This window comes from Schistocerca gregaria, chromosome 3 (genome assembly GCF_023897955.1).
Source record: "Schistocerca gregaria isolate iqSchGreg1 chromosome 3, iqSchGreg1.2, whole genome shotgun sequence".
Classification (NCBI taxonomy): Eukaryota; Metazoa; Arthropoda; class Insecta; order Orthoptera; family Acrididae; genus Schistocerca; species Schistocerca gregaria.
Window position 1 is genome coordinate 268,356,766 of NC_064922.1, and position 12,240 is coordinate 268,369,005.

The following is a 12,240-nucleotide window of genomic DNA, read 5'->3' on the forward strand; positions in this document are numbered from 1 at the left end:
ATCCATTCAAACAATGAAACATTTATTATCTTTGACTCAAACCTTAAAAACTTGGTCTACCTCATCAAATGACTGCAATGACAGCACATCTGGTAAATAAAAATATATGGCTGTCTCACAATATGTTACAATTAGAGCTATTTGTTTCCTCTTCTTTTTACATTCAAGTGTTGTCTATTATTGTTACTCATGTCATGGCTAATGTTCTGTAACATGAAACACATGCATGCATTCAGTACCAGAGACGAAACACAGAAGTTGGACAGAAATATGGAAACACTAAAAACAAAATGCATTACCACGTCCAATATGGCGTGTGAAACTGTTGGCATTCGAAACAGCTTCTAGTCATCTAAGAATGGATAAATACAGGGCTTGTATGGTTTTCTAGGCACTCTTATACCACTCTTCCTGCAAAATACTGGCAAGTTCAGGTAACGATGGTGGAGATGGATAGCGATCATGCACCCTTCTCTTCAAAGTAGAACATAGAGGCTCAATGATATTGCGATCTCGGGACTGTGGTGACCAAGGGAAATGTGACAATTCATCCTTCCACTCATATAACCAGTCCTGGACAATACGAACTGTGAACAAGAGTCCTGTCATCTTGTAACACCATATCACCATTGGAGAACAAACATTGGATCATGGGGTGGACCTGATCAGCCAGAATGCGCACATAATCCTTGGCAGTAATGATACCTTGCACAGTAAGCATGATGCTAATGGAATGCCATGCTATTGTTGCCCCAATCATCATGGAACTTCCACCATGTTTACTCTTGGGACGTAAATGTTGCCAGAAGTTGACAACAGTATAACACAAGCCTTATGACATTCTGCCATTGTTCTACAGTCCAGGTTTTATGGCTTCAGTGCCATGCTTTCCTGTTAAGGTATTTGGAATGCTCATGAGAGGTTTTGGAAGTCCAGCTTGCCCTACAATTCCCAGATTATGGAGCTCTCTTCATGTTGCTTTGGTGTTGACAGGATTCACAAGTGTGCGGCATTCCATTCTGCAGTGACTTTTGCAGCTATTGTCCTCTCTATTTTTTGTCCCAATCCTCTTCCATGACCATCAGCCTCAATCATTAAATAACTGCTTTTGTCCACACTGTAACTCAGCACATGATTTTTTTCCACCTTCCCTGCATGCAGTATAAATCTTTGATACGGTGCCCCTCTACGCACCAAACATTTTGACTACTCTGATTATGGGTGCACCCATCACATGTGCACCAACAATTTCCTTATGTTCAAATTCACTTAGCTCCAACACGATGCACTCACAACTACACAAAACATTTATTCTGACCATGACTGACACTTGCAATGTATTGAAGACATTGCACAGGTGCCGTTTGTGGTCAAATACAACAGCACATCCTGAAGGTTTGGATAATTTATATTGAAATACGGATTTCTTGCTATGTTTACGTATTTTTGTCCAACCCCTTGTATTTGAATATTTGAGAACATATTCTTCCCCTTTCAATTGCCCCCTTTCTAAGTATAACCTTGTATGAACTGTGACGTTATTAATCAAAAGGGCTTGGCATCTGAACATGAAAAGTCAGTCATGGTTAGGAAGAGGGAATCATCTTATATACAGGAGTTGAATGAGAAGTAATGCCCCCACCTTCATTAATTTGGTTTGGACGGGAATATTTTAATAAATCAAATGCAGAAATAATCCTTAGAATGTGATGTTTAATTACCGATATTCACTTTTCCACATAATCACCGGCCAATTGGATACATTTCTGCCAACAATGAACAAGTTTTCTGAAGCTGTCATAGAAGAAGTTGACACTCTGTTTCCACAACCACAGTGTCACAGTTTTCTCAATGTCTTCATCAGAAGCATAACAATGTCTCCGCAGATTGTTTTCATTATTGGGTACAGATGGAAGTCAGGCAGTGCTAAATCTGGACTGTATGGAAGATGCTGTACAGTGGTGAGGTTCAGTCTCTAAAGTTCTGCTGTATTGGCAAGTGAAGTGTGTGGTTTGGCATTGTTATGCTGCAGGAAAACATTTTCCTTTCCTTTTGGATCCTTGCTAGCCGCCGTTTCAGAGTTTGCAGTGTTGTGATGTAATGCTCTGCATTTATTGTTGTCCCATGATCAAGGAAATCAACATGGATAACACCATCTGCATCCCAGAACACTGTGGCCATGATTTTCCAGCTGAGGTCTGTGTCTTTAATTTCTTTTTCTGAGGCAAGTCTTTGTGGCGATATCCCATAGACTGACGATTCATCTCTGGGTCATAATGGTGTACCCAAGATTCGTCTCCTATCACAATTGAATGGAGAATATTCACATAATGTGAGAGGAGTTCCTGGCAAATTTCAAGTCTGTGCGCTTCAAGAGTCAGCATCCAGGGAATCCATTGTGCAGAGATCCTCCGATAACCAAACAAAGCAATAATGTGACCCACACGTTCTTGTGAAATGCCAATTGTGCTTGCAATTTCTCTGTGAGTGGTACGACAATCGTCCTGAATCAATCTGTCACCATTTTGCTTGTGAAACTTGGTTGATGTCAAGGGATGTCCAACTCTGTCATGCAGGTCAGATGTTCCCGCCTCAGCATCTTTAAACTGACTTGCCCAATATTGCACAGTACTCACATCAACACAATCTCCATAAACTGCTTTCATTCTCTGATGAATGTCCTTTCGGGTGAAACCTCCTGCTGTCAGGAATTCAATGACTGCACATTGCTTAAATTGCATTGACCAACTGTCTGGACAGGGTTCCATACTTTACACTGTAACAACACAACCGTTCAATGCTAAGGCTTCCTGCCAACTGGAGCTGTACAGAAGAGGCTGCAGAACAAGCCAGTACCTGCCACATGCCAATGCTGCCAACTGTTGAAGAGTTACTAAGGTGGAGGCATTACTTTTCAGTCAACCCTTGTATGTGCTTGACATTATCAAAAGCAAATAAAATTCTTACTCAGTCATTTAATTGTTAAAACATTTTCTCCTATTAACATTTTACCACTGAGACAGCACCAGTTAAAGTCACTCCATGGTATCATGAAAATAAAGCATGGTGTTTAACCAATGATACAGCTGTCTTAAAAATTTGCAATGAATTGATTTGTACAACTATTTGTAGGGAAAATAACTATGCAAGTGCCAGATAATCTGAATCACACAACCTGCAAAGGCCATCCAACAACTAGACTTTAAAATGGAACTCTTTCTTTAAAAATTGTACATCTCAGCTGAATGCCACATTGATAAATTTACTGTTGTTGTTCACATAATAATAATGTGTAGAGTCCACACATCATAATGTCTATCATTTATTACATAGGTTCATTAAAGTCAACAATTTTTCATCATGACAATAAAAATAGATTTTGTCTTATTTCTGAGGCTAGCAGTATGGACTACCTCACAGTTAATATATTCACACATTTACATGTTGCAAAAAAGTTCATGTTTTTGACTTCAATCTTTTTCCACAGAAATCATTGTGGCAGTGAAGCAGTATTTCATGATTATTGAGAGAATGATTCCTCAGGTAATACAAGGCTATCATAAGAAATGGCTTTTCAACACACATTAAAACTTTTTAGCTTCCACTGTTTCAAATCAAATGGGCATTCAACTAACTAATGGATTGACCTCTCCAATAATTACTTGAAAGCTGCAAGGTGTTTGCCAGCTTATAATATAAGGTTATCACATAAAACAAGAATAATTTCAGTATCCAAATCTCAGAAAATAAAAAACTGTATATTTTTTTCCTCAAAAGAAAGCCAAAAACACAAAACTAACTGCTGAAGCTGAACACTTATTTGAAAATGGTGAAATTATTTTTTTAAATATGGCGCTACATATGCAGTACTTATATTAAGATGAAATGGTAAGCCATAAGCAGTTTGTAATCTTCACACAAAAAATATTCTTATAAATATGATCTCGTAGGGATTTTGTCTGTAGGCCTCTGACAAAATGAGCTTCAGCTGTTAATAGTTGTGGGTTTTCTGGCTGTAAGTCTTGGCAAATTTGCACCACCCAGTACCACTGTAACAAACCACTAGATGGTACCCAGTTTTATCCCCAATTTGTGAAGAGATCAAATATAACTTCAAAATACTGAAAACCAATATCCTGTTGAAAACTCTGTAATAGTGTAATTATGGAAATGCACTTCTAAGTAGCAATAAATATGGTGAAAAGACCATCTTGTACCTACAGAAGCAAGCACAGCCATAAGAAGACCGGGAAAGGGGAGAACGTAGTGGGGACGACGACACTAAGGTTGAAAACAACTACAGTGGCACCTCTCATTGCTTCCAATAACACACAAAATCTTATTACTGTCCATTCTAAACTGACTGGAAGTAAAACCCAAAATAAGTTTGGGAATAGCAATGAGGTTTCCAGAAAAGCCTCTCATTAGCAAAACAAATAACTGGAGTGAAAATGATGTCACATATTGAGATAAACAAAAATTCCTGTACATTTTCTCTCTCTCTCTCTCTCTCTCTCTCTCTCTCTCTCTCTCTCTCTCTCTCTCTCTCTTTCTCTCTCTCTCCCCCCCTCCCCTCCACCCTCTCTAGCAGACTTCGAGAAGACATCTTCAGCAACTATTGTGCATTATTCAACACTCTTATAATAATGGGAATTCACAAAAACTGTTAACAGTAATAAAACCATAACTGACTAGCACGATGTGAAAACTGAAATTCCTTTGGAACCAAGCACTTTGGTGAAAATCTAAATATAAATGAACAAGACAAATGGGATTTTACAGCAAGAGCCATGGAGATGATGATAAATGCATATCAGAGCACCCAAGACATACCGAAAGTAGTCCTTAAATTGTGTTCTCCAGCCTGTCTAAGGTTTAAAAGCAACATTACAGCATTTCTGTGAGTAGTTTCGGCAACATATCATTATATGGAGGACATTAAACATGAACTGCTTACAATGACATAAAAATTATTAAATCATGATACAATACATTTTGAGGTGGCTGCTATGCATTTGCATACATGTAGCCAGGAATTTGATAGTTGAGATGTACCAAAGTTTGCATAACACATTTCAACATGCATGTAAGCAATAGCACTGAATCTTCTCACATGCTTTACTCATAGAGCACTGCACCTAATAACCTAATAATTTTTCCACCATTCCAAGCTATATGTGTATTAAATTTGCCAGGTGATGATTTTTGCTGCAAGTAGTTGCAGAGAGAGATGTTCACTCATACATCATATACAATAGCAAGCATAATTTTGTTCTTAAATACAAGAACAATGTTTTTCTATAAATACAGCAATGAATGAATATAACATTGTCATCCAGACCAGATTTCTTAAGACGTACAAAAGACTGATCTTATACTGTGTTGCTTGCTTAATTGGAACTGAAACAGGAGAAGATCTTGCCCAACATATGTGACACAAACTACGAAAACAAAATCTACACAAGAAAGCTCTCAATCCCTTTTTCTCCACGACAGGGAAGATTACAAACACAATGGACAGCTGCAGACCTACCTTACATGTTCATATATGATTGATAGGCAGTGTCCAGTGGATTAGAATCTTCTTTGGTGTACTTTATTCAAAGTCAGAAGCAACAGTTTCCTGGTACATTCTTCATTTTGTCATCTACATTTACACTGGTGTCCCAAATTAAAGCAACAAACTACTATTTCCCCGTCCTGTATCTAATTCACAATATAGTCATACAAACTGTCAACTGATGTCATATGATCATGTCCTGCGCAGAAGATGGCATTCTGATCAATGGACAACCACGTCAGCAATGATGCCAGGACACCTATCAAGCAGTGTAATGTTTGCAGGGTAGTCCCACACCCACAATCGCTGTATACAGTCACAGGCTGTGCAGTACAACACAGAGAAGATGCCTACTGACTCTTGTTGTTGTGAGGGACCATAAAAAGAATGGATGCAGGGGAGTCACAAACTGATGTAGCTTGATGGTATAATGGGAATCATTCTGTTGTTTCTCGGATGAGACGAAAATTTAGAGACACCAAATCTGTATTCCGGAGACCAGGACAGGGCCGACGATGTGTGACATCAGAAAGAGTGGACCATTATTTGGCTGTAAGGGCAAAAAGGTACTGCGTTACTACTGCACTGCAACTGGCATCTGACCTCACAGTATTCCCTAACTTGTTTTGAGATACACGGAGTACAGAAGGCTTCAGCAGAGTGGCCTTTACTGTTGGAGACCTGGTGTCTGTTTACCTCTGGCATTTCTTCACAGAAGGGAATGTCTAGAATGGAGCCGTCATCATTCCACCTGGAAGGTTGAATGGTGGGCCAATGTTCTTTTCATAGCTGAGTACCGATTTGGTCTGGAGAGTGATTCTCGATGGATTCATATCTGGAGGGCATGTGGAACACAATTTCAGCACCCAAACATTGTGGAAAGAGACCAATATCGAGGAAGATCCCTAACGGTGCAAGCAGGGATTATTCTGACCACTCGAACACCTCTTCATGAAATTGTACAGGTGAATCAGCAAGATTTAACTGTTGTCTGGTGCCACAAGGAAATATAGGGATCTCATGCATGGTTGTTGCGAGGTGCTGTGAGTCCAGACTTTGTACTGACGAATGATAATGCTCGACCCCATAGAACACGGGTGGTCTATTTTTTTTTTTTTAAATGGATGATATTGCACGCATGGCATCGCCTGCTCGCTCTCCCGATTTGAATCACACAGAGCCTGTCTGGGACGCACTAGGAAGATGGGTTGCATCACATCAGCATCCACCAACCACTCTCAAAGACTTGTGAGCAGCTCTGCAGAAAGAATGGACATTATTGTCTCAACATGAGATTGATGACATCATTCACAGCATGTTCTACCATTTTCAGGCCTGTATTGGAGCTAGAGGTGGTCACGTCCCATACTGAGAACATTAACCAGATGTCAGAATGTGTGTGCAAATCTGCTAAGGTGGAAAAAAACTGAATAATACTTTTGTCTACGCGTAACACAACCTCGCAAAATTTCCATTTTTTGCTTTAATTTTGGACACCAGTGTATATCCATACTCCACAAACAACTCTAACATGCTTGGTAGAGGAGGTTCCTATTGTGCCAGCTGCGTCAGTCATGAAATGTCTCTAAGACATTAGACATTCACCAGATAATATGCACAGTTAAAATCCTGCAGGATAATTATCATAACTTTTGGGGCTTCCCAAGAAGAGAAATTGTCAACTAATTTGAACTGGCATATGTATGCCATTTAAACATAGTGTAGATAACTGATTAGCGAGTAAAAATCAAGAGAAATCTTAAATAAATGACAATAAGAGATCATAACCAATGGAGTGCACACAAAAATAATGCCAAGTCTGAAATGCCAAGAAATGAAGTCTTCTAATCTATCCATACAACTACCAGATTCAAGTGATTGGAACTTCACTATTTAAAATACAATCTGTATTTTGCCATCTACATCCACACCCTGAAAACCACTGTGAAGTGGTGCACTGAATCAGTTATTATAGCTTCTTCCTGTTCTAGTCACAAATGGCGCATCTGAAGAATAACTGTTTAAACACCTCTGTGCACACTATTAATTAATCTAGTCTTGTCCTTGCAATCCCTCTGGGACTGATACTTTGAAGGCTGTGATATATTCCTAGATTTCTCACTTAAAGCTGGCTCTTGAGGCATATAAGAAGAGTTTCACAGGATGTGTACTCATGGAGAATGAAAATTCAGCCGTAGAACACTGACTATGCTACTTACTTATTATTTCTCTCCAGGCACAATCACAGCTTTTTATCTGATGGAGAAAACCATCACCTATGTTTGCTGATTAAGAAACTACATAAATGGAAAAGGCCTGCACAAACATAAGACAGTAGTTCTAAAAATAACAAACTTTCTTAACGTCTTGTAAGCTATCTGATGGGTCAGTGTTGATATGTTCCTGAATAAAACCATATTACCTTCATCTTAGCTGAACAGCTAGATTATAAGATCTGTTGACAGCAATGGCAGTTAGCTAACATTAACCCCTTGTTTTTTAATAATCAAGAAAGAACTGTAGACAATAATGGTAATCAGAATTCCACTACTACCAGTCCCAAGTCTAGGGTGTCCTCTTGCAAGTGACGAGGAAGGAGGAAGGGGAGGAGTAACACCTTGTAAATAAACCCGGGACCATCTGGCTCTTTATGGTTGCTCCCGGTAGTGGTCCCTGTCTAGGTTTACTAGGTGAAACCTGGTCAATGGTTCCAAAGGTGTAAGAGGAAACTCAGGTTCCCAATGATGACAGAGCAGAAGAACTACCTTCAGAACTCACAATCTCATTTTCTTGTGACCCTCAGGCTACTCCCAAAACAACTTTTTTCAATCATGGAAGTGAGTGATATAAACTATTTTACCCCTGTTGAATGATCCACACGTACATCAGTAGACATTCAGATTCTTTGGAGTCTGCAACAATGCTCAAAAACAAGTCTCAGCAACTTTTAATGTTAACTCATTGTTGAAGACCAGAAAACTATAACATCTTATGAATATGCAAAAGAATCACAACATACTCATAGCAGCCATTAAAGAAACATGATACATGTGATACAGGTACCTTCGGCTCCAAAGGTTTTACAATATACAAAGGGAGAGTGGGACATATAGTGATGAAAAATGTACCACATCTTAGAACAGCCTTCATAAAAATCTTGAATTCAGTAGTTGACTGATTCTCCATCACCAAAACTCTCAAGTCTTGTATTCACAAGCACAAACAAAATCTACACAATCATTAATGCCAATGCCCCTATAAATGAAGATAACAAGAAAAACAAAGAAAAAGTAGAAGCCCTTTGGAATCAACTAGATGACATTAGTCAGAAAATTCCAGGAAAAAACATCATCATTTCTCTTGGAGACTTTAATGCACAGATTGGTAAAAAAACACCAGGCTAATATAACTTTGCCAAGTGCATCACCTAATTCTTAAATCTACAGCTTTCAAAAAACTACCACCAAAACAAAAGACAAACATCCCCAAAAACTTGATATGGCAATCAAGAAAATTTCTCACAAAGAAATCATGAATGTTACAGGACTCATAGGTACAAACTTGGATTCAAATCACTACCTCTCTAAAATTAAGTTAAAAGTCATCCCAAACAGAAAATGCAGCATGGAACAAACCAAAGATAAAAAATACAGCACTGAAAAAATATTAAAATCAGATGATTTCACAAAAGAAACAATTCAGACCCAAAGATGCGAGGATGTCAAGGAAAACCTCATTACTATGGCCGAATGGATAGCACCGATCATAAAAAGCAAAAAACATGCCTGGTGGTCGCTAGAATGTGCTGCTCTCACTGAAACAAGAAAACATGCATGGCAAAATTGGCAGTCACAGAAAACATAAGAAAGCAGATTAAATTTCATTAGAGTTACAAAAGTGGTAGATAAATGTATAAAAGGATTACGAAGATTGATGGAAGCAAAACTCTTCTCCAAATTGGTGAAGAATTTACTAAAAACAGCACAAGAAGCTTTTTCAGAATGGCCAAACAAAGGTTACCAAGATACAAAGCTCCCACTCTCCAATTTTGAAACATAAATGGGACCATCACTCGCAATAACACGAAAAATGGCAAGATATTAGCAGGCTACTTTGAGAAGCTCCTGAATTGTGAACCCATCCTTGAAAAATCTGAATCCATCCCAAATAACAGTGAGAAGCCGGATACAGAACCATCAATGACTGAAGAACTACAAAAGTTAATTTCAGAACTGAAAAACAACAAAGCATCCAGAGAAAACCAAATCGTGTCCAAACTATGGAGAAAAAATGCTGACAAAAATGCAGTTATATACCTTCAATGTGCTGTCGATGAAATCAGGAAAAAAAAGAAGAGATCCCTGCAGAATGAAGAACAGCTCTCAGCCACCCTACCCACCAGAAAGACTTGAAGACAGACCCAACAAATATAGAGGAATATCACTACTGGATGTAACATACAAGATTCTTTCTAAAATCATTTCGAACATTGGATCTGCAAATCAGGGAATACCATGGAGGATTTAGAAAGGGCAGATCATACTCTGAACAAACACAAAACCTCAAAAACATTATGACATACCAAAAATCAAGGACAAAGACGACATATGTCATCTTTTTCATCGATTTCAAAAAAGCATACGATTTGATTGACATAGACTCTCTATTAGCAGCCCTGGAAGAAAACAACTAATAGCATAAAAGTAACACAAATACATTTTGAAAAGTTAAAGTCATAAGTGAACTATCAGAGCCCTTCGAAATAAAAATGGGGATGACACAGGGGGATGGGCTCTCACCATTGCTGTTCAATTATGTGCTTGAGAAAGTAATCAGAGAATAGAACACAAATATAAAGATGGTATATGATTAGGTTGCAAAAACAAGAACCTTAAAGTAAACTGCATTGCCTTTGCCAAAACAATGGAAGAAGCACAGGAGTAAATCCTTGAACTAAATAAAGAAGCAGCTAAAATAGATCTTCACATCTGCTTAAAAAAAACTAAGATCATGACAAACATCAAGAATTCAAGTAAACACTTCAAAGTCCAAGAAATAAAGATTGAAATAGTAGAAGAATTTAAAGCAAAGCAATGAAATCCACAAAAAATAAACTTGAACTGGCCTTCCAACTAACAAAAGATACATACAACACAAAATTCCTTTCATAGGGGTCCAAAATTACACATTACAACACAGTAACTGAGCCAGAAACACTGAATGTAGCAGAAACACTAAACATGAACTTCAAAGGCCAAATGGAGAAACTTGAGATAAAGGAAAGAAAAATTTTAAGAAAAATCATAGGACCGAAATTCCAAGATATAATGAAGTAGTATACATCAAAGATGAAACTCTCTACAAGAAAATCAGAAAACATTCAGATCTTTTTGGAATGAACTCTAACAGATAAAACAAACAAATAACTGACTTTTTCCATGGCCACAAAAAAAGTCAACTAGTTTAATAAACTCAAAAAGACCTAGTAGAATTAAAGATTTCAGAAAAGTCACTAATCTAAATTAATTACTAAAGATGAAAATATAAAGTTCCTAGACAAATCTACACAAAAATTCAAACACATTTCGAAAAAAGAGAGGAAAAGAAGAGCGGAAAGAATGAAGAAATACTGGCCACTGAGAAAAAAAAAAAAAACACACACACAAACAAATGATTGATCCAACATTCCCCAAAGAACATTTTTGTTAGCTTTGACAGTCTGCTAACAACCAACAAACTGGGTGATTAATCTCCTTGCTAATTAAGATCTTTGACAGATCAATTCCACCATTCATCTAAATCAGGCTGGCTGGGACTATTTAATAGTGCACTACCCCATTCAATTAATTTTTTCCACTGTTCACATGACTACATGTATGCACTACTTTATCCCAAATAAAGAATAAATGGGATAAATAATGTAGTTTCACTGGAGAATATGTATTATTGTATACAATGTTTGTGCCCTATCAGTTCTGTGTAGGAGTAATCGTCTAAAAAAATGCTGAACACAATGTTTCCTTCTCTGAACATTTTTCATCTAAGTTCTGTTCTTGCACCATTTTCATCTGGCATATGACTTTTTCTCTTCCTTGTCTTTCGTTTTGTCCATTAACTTAAATTCATATGTCCCTCCATACCCAAGGCCACTAATTCACACCTGCGCTTTGTTGCTTGACACTAAACAGCTAGGTCGAGCCTTGGTGGTGGAAGAATATAGTTTCACAGCCAATCTGTGGCAAACATGGAAAGGGTGACAAAGTTGTTAATCACCAGACTTTACACCAAAGTCCTTGACCAAATACCAGACCTCCACAATTTCTCATACAATGAGAACATTCTATACTGTTGATGGTGACCCCTCTAACCTATGGGCCCACTAAGCTAGTTGACCCCTTCAGTGCTATAGGAAACAAGCAGGGTATGTGGTTGCACAGGATTCCATACTCTCCCTTCCTTTTCCATCACAAACAACACAAACACTACACTCCATGCACTGCTGTCATTATGGTCACTATATTAAAGAATCACACTGAAGGCATAACATACGTGCCAAAAGAAAAGTGGCATAAGTTTACAAAGGGCAATACACACACACTCACTTTCAGGCTTATACTGGTAAGGTTTGTCATGAGTGTTATGAGAACTAAGTTGGCAGACTAGCAGCTGATTTCTCAGCA

At 38.0% G+C, this 12,240-nt stretch overlaps 1 protein-coding gene across 10 annotated transcripts in view; it reads right to left on the bottom strand.

The window, feature by feature from the left end:
* The window catches only part of LOC126353945 (6-phosphofructo-2-kinase/fructose-2,6-bisphosphatase), a 348,716-nt gene that overhangs the window by 12,335 nt on the left and 324,141 nt on the right, over nucleotides 1-12,240 (bottom strand). The window lies entirely within an intron of this gene.